This window comes from Dendropsophus ebraccatus, chromosome 9, assembly GCF_027789765.1.
Source record: "Dendropsophus ebraccatus isolate aDenEbr1 chromosome 9, aDenEbr1.pat, whole genome shotgun sequence".
NCBI lineage: Eukaryota > Metazoa > Chordata > Amphibia > Anura > Hylidae > Dendropsophus > Dendropsophus ebraccatus.
This window is the reverse complement of record NC_091462.1, coordinates 96657690-96667130: the sequence shown is the minus strand read 5'-3', so window position 1 is coordinate 96667130 and position 9441 is coordinate 96657690.

Genomic DNA, 9441 nt, shown 5'->3' with positions numbered 1-9441 from the left:
AAGGTGCTTCTCTTTTTAAAAAAATGGCTGCCACTAGGGATGAGCAAACTTTTGAAAAGTTCGGTTCTCGGTTCGATCCGACAAACTTTCCTGAAGTTCGGATTCGTACAAACCGAACCTCAAACGAACCTTGCTATAACGGCTGAATAATTGCAGCTACAATAGTGGGAGTCTGATAGGTTATAGTTTTGTTTAGTTGCAGTTGCTATTACAATGAAAAAAATGGAAAAAATCAAAGTGCAAAAATAGTGAAAAAAAATTGCCGGCAATAATACCGCCCCCTTTAACCCCTTAACGACATCGGGCGTAAACTTACGCCCTCGCAGCCTGGTACTTAACGCACCAGGGCGTAAATTTACGCCCGATGTTTACCCGACCGCTGCGTGTAAACACGCGGCGATCGGGTAATGATGGCTGCTGTTACTAACAGCAGACCACCGTAGCTTGCCGGCACGGGGGGGTGATTAACCCCTCCGTGCCGACGATCGCTGTAATTGGCTGATTTATCCAAATCAGCCAACTACAGTGATTTTCCGGTTCCCGGGTCATCGGTGACCCGGGAACCCGGAATTTAATGATGATTGGTGCTGTCCGAGACAGCACCAATCATCATTAGTGTGTATACTAGAGGGGGCCATGGTGCCACCCCCCAGATCGCTGCTATTGGCCGGCCAAGCCCGGCCGGCCAATAGCGGCGATCAAAGTAAAAATAAATATTTTTACTTTGATCTGCACGCCTCAGTCGGTTACCTGAGGTGAGCAGAGCAGGTGTGTGTGGTGTGTAGTGTTCGGCTTCTTCGTTCGGGTCTTGTCGCGTTTTTTCCGGAGATCTTCGGCTATTTCCGTCAGGTACGTAGTACTGCCCCCTAGCGGCTGGTTAGTGTATATCATACACTAATCAGTGGCTTTGGGGTGAAGAAATAGCATTTTTTTTTTTTTTTTCCCCTCCATTTTTTTTTTTTTTTTTTTTTTTTTGCGTCCTTTCGCCGCTGAGTGCCGATCAGCTTTGCACGTAAGTGCGCCGCTGATCAGCAACTCCGCTTTTTTGGCGTAGGGGTTTTTTTTCCCCCCTTTTCACCCTTTTTTTTCTATATCCTACTGCCACTGTTTGCTGAAAAGTACCGCACATAAGTGCGACATTTATCAGCAACTCTTTTTTTGGCGTAGGTTCCCCCCCCCCCCCTTACTGTGAAAAACACGTAAAACACAAAACACTACACTACACTACCACACATTACATTACAATACATCTAATAAAGCTTTACACTACACCACTACACCACATTACATTTACATACCCCCCTACCCCAATCCCCGTATAAAAATGTCACAGAAACGATTTTCGGTGGAAGAGGCGTACGCACTTATCGCCTCTGACACCGAAACAGCCAGTGAGGATGAATGGGGGGATCCTTCATTCCTCCATTCATCCTCATCATCATCATCCAGTGATGATGATTATCCACCACGGCGTCCAAGGAGAACGCCTCGGGCTGCCCCCCGTCAATCCATCCCATCCCCTGCCCCCCAGACAAGTCATCCCATCCCGCCCCCTGCCCCCCAGACACGTCATCCTATCCCACCCCCCGTCCCCCAGACAGGTGACCCAATCCCGCCCACTGTCCCCCAGACAGGTGACCCCATCTGGACCCCAGACCCCCAAAATCATCAGCCCTGGATTCCTGGCTTTACGGCAACGGCGGGAATCCAGGTTAACCCCACAGGTCTCAGAGAAATAGACTTTTTCAAACTCTATTTCTCTGGTGACCTTGTAAATTTGATGGTGGCGCAAACAAACCTGTACGCGCACCAATTCCTGGCCCAGAACCCCTCCTCTTCTTTTGCTAGGCCCATGGCGTGGACCCCTACTGATGCAGCCGAAATGACTAAATTTTGGGGGCTCCTGCTGCACATGGGCCTAGTAAAAAAACCCACAATGCGGCAATACTGGAGTGGGGATATTATATATAATACCCCACTTTACAGAATGGCCATGGGACGGGTACGATTCGAAACCCTCCTAAAATTCTTGCATTACAATGACAATGCAAGGTGCCCCCCACGAGATGACCCCTCATATGACCGACTGTACAAAGTACGGCCGGTCATAGAGCACTTCTCAGCCAAATTTACTGAGATGTATATCCCAGAGAAATACATCTCAGTAGATGAGTCCCTCCTGAGCTTCAAAGGAAGACTCCATTTCCGCCAGTACCTTCCCAATAAAAGATCGCGGTATGGCGTGAAATTCTACAAACTCTGTGAGAGTACCTCAGGGTACACTTACAGATTTAGAGTGTATGAGGGTAGGGACACCCAAATCCAGCCCCCAGAATGCCCCCCCATCCTCGGAGTTAGTGGGAAGATCGTTTGGGAGCTGATCTTCCCACTGCTGGATAAAGGTTATCACCTGTTTGTTGATAACTTTTATACCAGCATCCCCCTGTTTCGGTCACTCGCTGCCCGAGCTACAGTAGCTTGCGGCACGATCCGAAAAAACCAAAGAGGCCTCCCAAGTCACCCTGTTAGAGAAACGATGAGAAGGGGTGCGTGCAAGGCCTATTCCTGTGAAAACATGTTGTTGGTCAGATATAAGGACAAGCGCGATGTCCTTATTCTGACCACAATTCACAGGAATAGCACCACCCCTGTCACTGTACGTGGTACCACGAACGTGGTGAACAAACCTGATTGTATTCTAGAGTACAATCAGTATATGGGAGCAGTTGATCTCTCAGATCAAGTCCTCAAGCCATATAACGCCACGCGAAAAACCAGAACGTGGTACAAAAAGGTGGCCGTACATCTGGTACAAACAGCGATGTACAACGCTTTTGTGTTGTACCGATGTGCCGGCCACCAGGGGAAATTCCTTGATTTCCAGGAAGCAGTAATCAAAGCCCTGATATTCGGCAGCCATGGAGAGGGCCCCAGCGCTTCTGGATATGAAGGACCCCGTATCGTAGAGGGACAACATTTTCCAGGTGAAGTCCCCCACACTGGAAAAAAGGGGAGATCCCAAAAGAAGTGCAGAGTGTGCCACAAAAGGGGGATCAGGAAGGACACCATTTACCAGTGTGACACCTGTCCTGATCACCCCGGCCTCTGCATAAAGGATTGCTTCAAGGCGTACCACACGTCATTGGAGTTCTAAATTTTCAATATTCTGTCCCTTATTCTTATTTCAGGGGTCACGTTGATCCAGGGATTAGTCTGATTGCCATTATGGAGTCGGGAAGGAATTTTTCCCCTGTGATGAGGCTACTGTTTTCTGCCTCACGAGGGTTTTTTGCCTTCCTCTGGATCAACACAGGTTGAATTTGATGGACTCCTGTCCTTTTCAACCTTATAAACTTCTAATTGGCCCAATACCCCCAAATTAATTAAAATTGTTCCTTTTCCCCAACTAAATAGGCATGGCCCCCATTCCCATTAGAGGATGCCATGGTGCAATTAGAAAGCCCCTGTGCGGCCAGGACAGTACAAACCCCCCACAAGTGACCCCATTCTGGAAACTACACCCCATAAGGAATCTAACAAGGGGGGCAGCGGGGATATGCCCCCCTGGTGACGGGCACATTTGTGCTGTGAAAGTGAAAAAAATAGTATTTTTCATCTTCACAGCACATGTTCTACATATGTGCTCGTCACCAGTGGGGTCCATATGCCCACTGCACCCCTTGTTAGATTCCTTATGGGGTGTAGTTTCCAGAATGGGGTCACTTGTGGGGGGTTTCTACTGTCTTGGCAGCACAGGAGCTTTGTAAATGCAACATGGCCTCCGTCCTCCATTCCAGCCTCTAAATGGCGCTCTGTCCTTTTGGTGGCTTGCCCTGTGCCCATATGGCATATTATGTCCACATGTGGGGTATTTTCGTACTCAGGGGAAATTACCCTACACATTTTGCATTTATTTTCTCTTTTAACCCCTTTTGGAAATGAAAAATATCAAGGCTGGACCAACATTTAGTGTAAAAAAAATATATATTTTTACACTAAATCATTGATCTAGTCTTTATTTTTTCATTTTCACAAAGGGTTAAAAGATAAAATAAACACTAAATGTGTAGCGCAATTTACCCCAAGTATGGAAATACCCCACATGTGGACATAAAGCATCATGCGGGTGCAGGGTAAGCCTCCAAAGGGAAGGAGCGCCATTTGGCTAGAATGGATGGTGAATGCCATCTCGCATTTACAAAGGCCCTGTGTTGCCAAGATAGTGGAAAACCCCCAAAATTGACCCCATTCTGGAAACTACACCCCTCAAGGAATCTAACAAGGGGTGCAGTGAGGATATTGACCCCTTGATGACGGGCACATTTGAGCCGTGAAAGTGAAAAAATGAAATTTTTTACTTTCACGTCACATTGTTCCACATTTGTGCCCGTCACCAGTGGGGTCCATATGCTCACTACACCCCTTGTTAGATTCCTTGAGGGGTGTAGTTTGCAGAATGGGGTCACTTGTGGGGGTTTACCACTGTCTTGGCAGCATAGGGTCTTTGTAAATGAAACATGGCCCTTGAAATCCATTCCAGCCAAATCCAGCCTCCAAAAGCCAAATGGCGCTCCTTCCCTTTGGAGGCCCGTCTTGCGGCCGCAATGCGCTTTATGTCCACATGTTGGGTGTTTCCGTACTCGAAACAAACTGCTCTACACGCTTTGAGCTTTTTTTCTCTTTTAAACCCTTGTGAAAAGGGAAAAAATCAAGTATAGACCAACATGTAGTGTAAAAATGTTTTCATTTTTACACTAAATCATTGACCTAGACTTGATTTTTTCATTTTCACAAGGGGTTAAAAGAGAAGAAACAAAACAAAACGCGTAGAGAAATTTCCCCCGTGTACGGAAATACCCCACATGTGGACTTAAGGCACTATGCAGCCGCAAGACGGGCCTCCAAAGGGAAGGAGCGCCATTTAGCTTTTTGGGGCTGGATTTCGGTAGAATGGATTTCAAAGGCCATGTTGCATTTAAAAAGTCCCTGTTCTGCCAAGCCAGTGAAAACCCCCCACAAGTGACCCCATTATGGAAACTACACCCCTCAGGGAATGTAACAAGGGGTGTAGTGAGCATATGGACCCCACTGGTGACGGGTACAAATGTGGAACAATGTGGCTTGAAAATGAAATATTACATTTTTTACACTATAATGTTGGTCTAGCCTTGAATTTTTCATTTTCACAAGGGGTTAAAAGAGAAAAAAAGCCACAAAATGTGTAGAGCAATTTCCCCTGAGTCCGTAAATACCCCACATGTGGACATAAAGCGCCATGTGGGTGCAGGGCAAGCCTCCGAAGGGAAGGAGCGCCATTTGGATTTTGGAGGTTGGATTTGGCTAGAACAGATGATGAATGCCATGTCGCATTTATAGAGCCCTTGTGCTGCCAAAACACTGGAAACCCCCCACAAGTGACCCCATTCTGGAAACTACACCCCTCAAGGAATCTAACAAGGGGTGCAGTGAGGATATGTACCGCTGGATGACGGGCACATATGTGCCGTGAAAGTGAAAAAATGAAAATTTTCAATTTCACGTCACATTTTTCTACATTTGTGCCCGTCACCAGTGGGGTCCATATGCTCACTGCCCCCCTTGTTAGATTCCTTGAGGGGTGTAGTTTCCAGAATGGGGTCACTTGTGGGGGGTTTCCAGTGTTTTGGCAGCACGAGGGCTCTGTAAATGCGACATGGCCCTTGAAATCCATTCCAGTGAAATCTAGCTTCCAAAAGCCAATTGGCGCTCCTTCCCTTTGGAAGCTCGTGCTGCGCCCCCTTGGCACTTTATCGCCACATGTGGGGTATTTCCGTACTCGGGAGAAACTGCACTACATGTTTTGTGTCTTTTTTTTCCTCTTATCCCTTTGTGAAAATGAAAAATTGAAGGCTAGAACAACATTTTAGTGTAAAAAATAAATTTTTCTTTTTTCACGCCATATTGTTCGGAAAATCTGTGAAGCACCTGTGGGGTCCAAATGCTCACCGCACCCCTTGTTACATTCCTTGAGGGGTGTAGTTTTCTAAATGGTGTCCCTTTAGGGGTGTTTTTTAGGTTTTGGCACCCCAGAGCCTCTGCCAACCTGAAGTGGTACAGTCAGAAATGACCAAATATAACGGAGCCATTGAAATGCACTAGGCGCTCCCTTATATCTGAGGCTTGTGGTTGCGTCAAATAGCGCAATAGGGCCACATATGGGGTATTTCTATAAACTGCAGAAACGGGGCAATCAATATTGGGGTGCATTTCTCTGGTAATAGGTTTATAAATATGAAAAATATTGGATTACAATAAAATCTCTGCACGGAAAATTTAAATTTTCAAATTTCTTACACACTTAGCTTTTATTTCTGTGACTCCCCTAAAGGGTTAAAACACTTTCTAGATATGCTTTTGCAGAGTGTGGGGGGTGCAGTTTCTGAAATGGGGTGCTTTGTGGGGCTTTCTAACATACAGGCCCCTCAAATACACTTTAAACCTGAACAGGTCCCTAAAAATATCTGATTTTGAAATTTTACTGAAAATTTGGAAATTTGCTGCTTATGTTTTAAGCTTTCTATTGTCTAAAAAAAATGAAAGATCGTTTAATAAATGCTGCCAACATAAAGTAGACATGTTGCTAATGCTATTTAATATATAATTTATGTGGTATAACCACTTTCTGTATACGCAAAAAAGTTTCAAAGTTGGAAAAATGAATTTTTTTACAATTTTTCACGTTATTTGGGTTTTTTTCATAAAGATTTGTTATAAGTATCGACTCTAATTTACCAGAAATGTAAAGTACAATATGTCACGAGAAAACAATCTCAGAATCAGCCGGATAGGTAAAAGCATCCCGAAGTTATTAATGAATAAAGTGACACTGGTCATATTCATAAAATTTGTCTCTGTCATTAAGGCCATTTCAGGCTCTGTCCTTAAGGGGTTAATAGTTAATACAGTGGTACCTTGGTTCTCGAACTTAATTGGTTCCGGAAGGCAGTTTGAGAACCAAGCAGTTTGAAAATCGAGCAGTGTCTTCCCATAGGAAATAATGTAAATGTGATTAATTGGTTCCAGCAGCCGCCAATAATTACCTACAATACTAATTTATTACACTGATAAGTGCTCAGTATAATCACTACAGTACAGTACAGAAAAGCACTATACTGTACAGGACATTAAACTTAAGAAATGTCCATCAGAACCAGCAATTATAGTACAGTAGTCACCAACTCCTCACCCATCCTTTACTGTATAGCGTCCCCCCCATCCAAGCACTGTAATGTATGGGAGATGGTGGTGCACTGCCTGTACTACTACTGCACTGTATATGCACTCCAGCAGTCTTATACAGCACTGTACTGTATGTGAAGCCTCACCACTGCTTAACTCGCCAGGTACAACCCACCATCCACGCTCGCAAAAATGTTCGAAAAACGTTCGAAAACCGAGCAGTTCGAGTTCCAAAGCGTTCGAAAACCGAGGTATTACTGTATTTAATTAATAAAACAAAGTTTGGTTCTAAAAAAGCTATTAAAAATGGGTAAAAACAAAAATTGAGATGTAACCTGTCCGATATGGATAAATGTTTGTGGACAGTATGACTTAATTGAATGAAATACACACTAATTAAGTGTAAACGATAATTGAATATTACCGGTAGTTCAGTGTGGAAGCAATTTATAAGATTACATTCAGCGGAGCACAAACTGAAGCAGCGAAGTGATCTTCCATGTACCCAATGTTAGCCCTGCTTCAGTGAGTGCTGTGCTGCACTTAAGTGATTGATACTAGAGATGAGCGAGCATGCTCGAGTTCATCCGAACCCGAACTTTCGGCATTTGATTAGCGGTGGCTGCTGAAGTTGGATAAAGCCCTAAGGCTATGCGGAAAACATGGATAGTCATTGGCTGTATCCATGTTTTCCAGACAAACTTAGAGCTTTATCCAAGTTCAGCAGCCACCGCTAATCAAATGCCAATCGTTCGGGTTCGGATGGACTCAAGCATGCTCGAGGTTCGCTCATCTCAAATTGATACCTGTTTTTAGACATTCCAGCAGCTTCCCCATCAGATCTTATCTACCCCCTGCTGTCCGATCACCGATCCAGAGAATTACACAGCACACGACAGCCGAACTTTGAGAAAGTTCGTAACTAGAGATGAGCGAACCTCGAGTATTCTCGAGTCAATTCGAACCCGAACTTTCGGCATTTGATTAGCGGTGGCTGCTGAAGTTGGATAAAGCCCTAAGGCTATGCGGAAAACATGTATATAGTCATTGGCTGTATCCATGTTTTCCAGACAACCTTAGAGCTTTATCCAGGTTCAGCAGCCCCCGCTAATCAAATACCTAACGTTCGGGTTCGGATCGACTCGAACCCGAACCCAGTTCGCTCTTCTCTATTCGGAACTAATCTAATAAAAATGGGTAAAAACAAAAATTGAGATGTGACCTGTCCAATATGGATAAATGTTTGTGGACAGTATGATTCTATGACTACAGAGCCAACACAAAATTTTCTTTTAGGCACATTCATGCAAGATGCAAGGTTCTAGTCAACATCCCAGTTGGCCTAGCCTCTGATATAGTATCTAAATGTAAGTTATATGCAAGATGAATTTATAGAATTGCAGAAGTAAGAAAACCAAAGTGCAGAACATAAATCATTTTTAAAATTTTTAAATTACTTTTTTTCCCCTCAAAGGTGAAGAATGTATAACTTATAACTCCTATTATTGCTGCCTTTTCCCAGCAGCCTAGAAGAATACTGGAAGGCATAAGTTTAGAATCTTTATTGTTGTGTCGAGTAAATGTTTCTGTTTATGATGTTAAATATACCTTTTTTGTGATTTTTTTTACTTATATGGACTCCATAATTCTTCATTTTATAGGAGGGAAATAAGCATAAACTGTGAAAAAGTAATCTTATTTGATATGTGTAATGGTAGGGGAAAGGATTGTACAATTATCAGGCTAATAGCTATAACAACAGAGTGACGCCATTGATGCTGCCAAGAGGAGACTGGGATTGCCGCTGGACCATGGGGAAGTATATACATTACAATACGGTTTTTTATACTTTAATTCATCTGGATTTACCAATAAAATTGTTAAAAAATTATATATGTGTGTGTGTATTTGATTAATGTATGTATATACTACCACATTATTATATAGATACAAAATAGGGAACAATAGGGTACAAGGGAACAAGTTAAGAATGTGGTAAGATTATTAGTTTTCAAGGAACACATGATTCGTGTCTCCCCTGCATTTCTTGCACAGATCACAGAAAGCAATTAATGCACTGATGTAAAACCATGTTTTAACAATGGAGAACATTCTGGTAACTAAGACCTAATTAGTTTTCCTTCTGAACTTTTGCGTAGTGTTGAGCAAAGTTGTCAAACTGTTTGGGTTTGGTAGCAGTCTTGGTGAACATGGATACAGCTA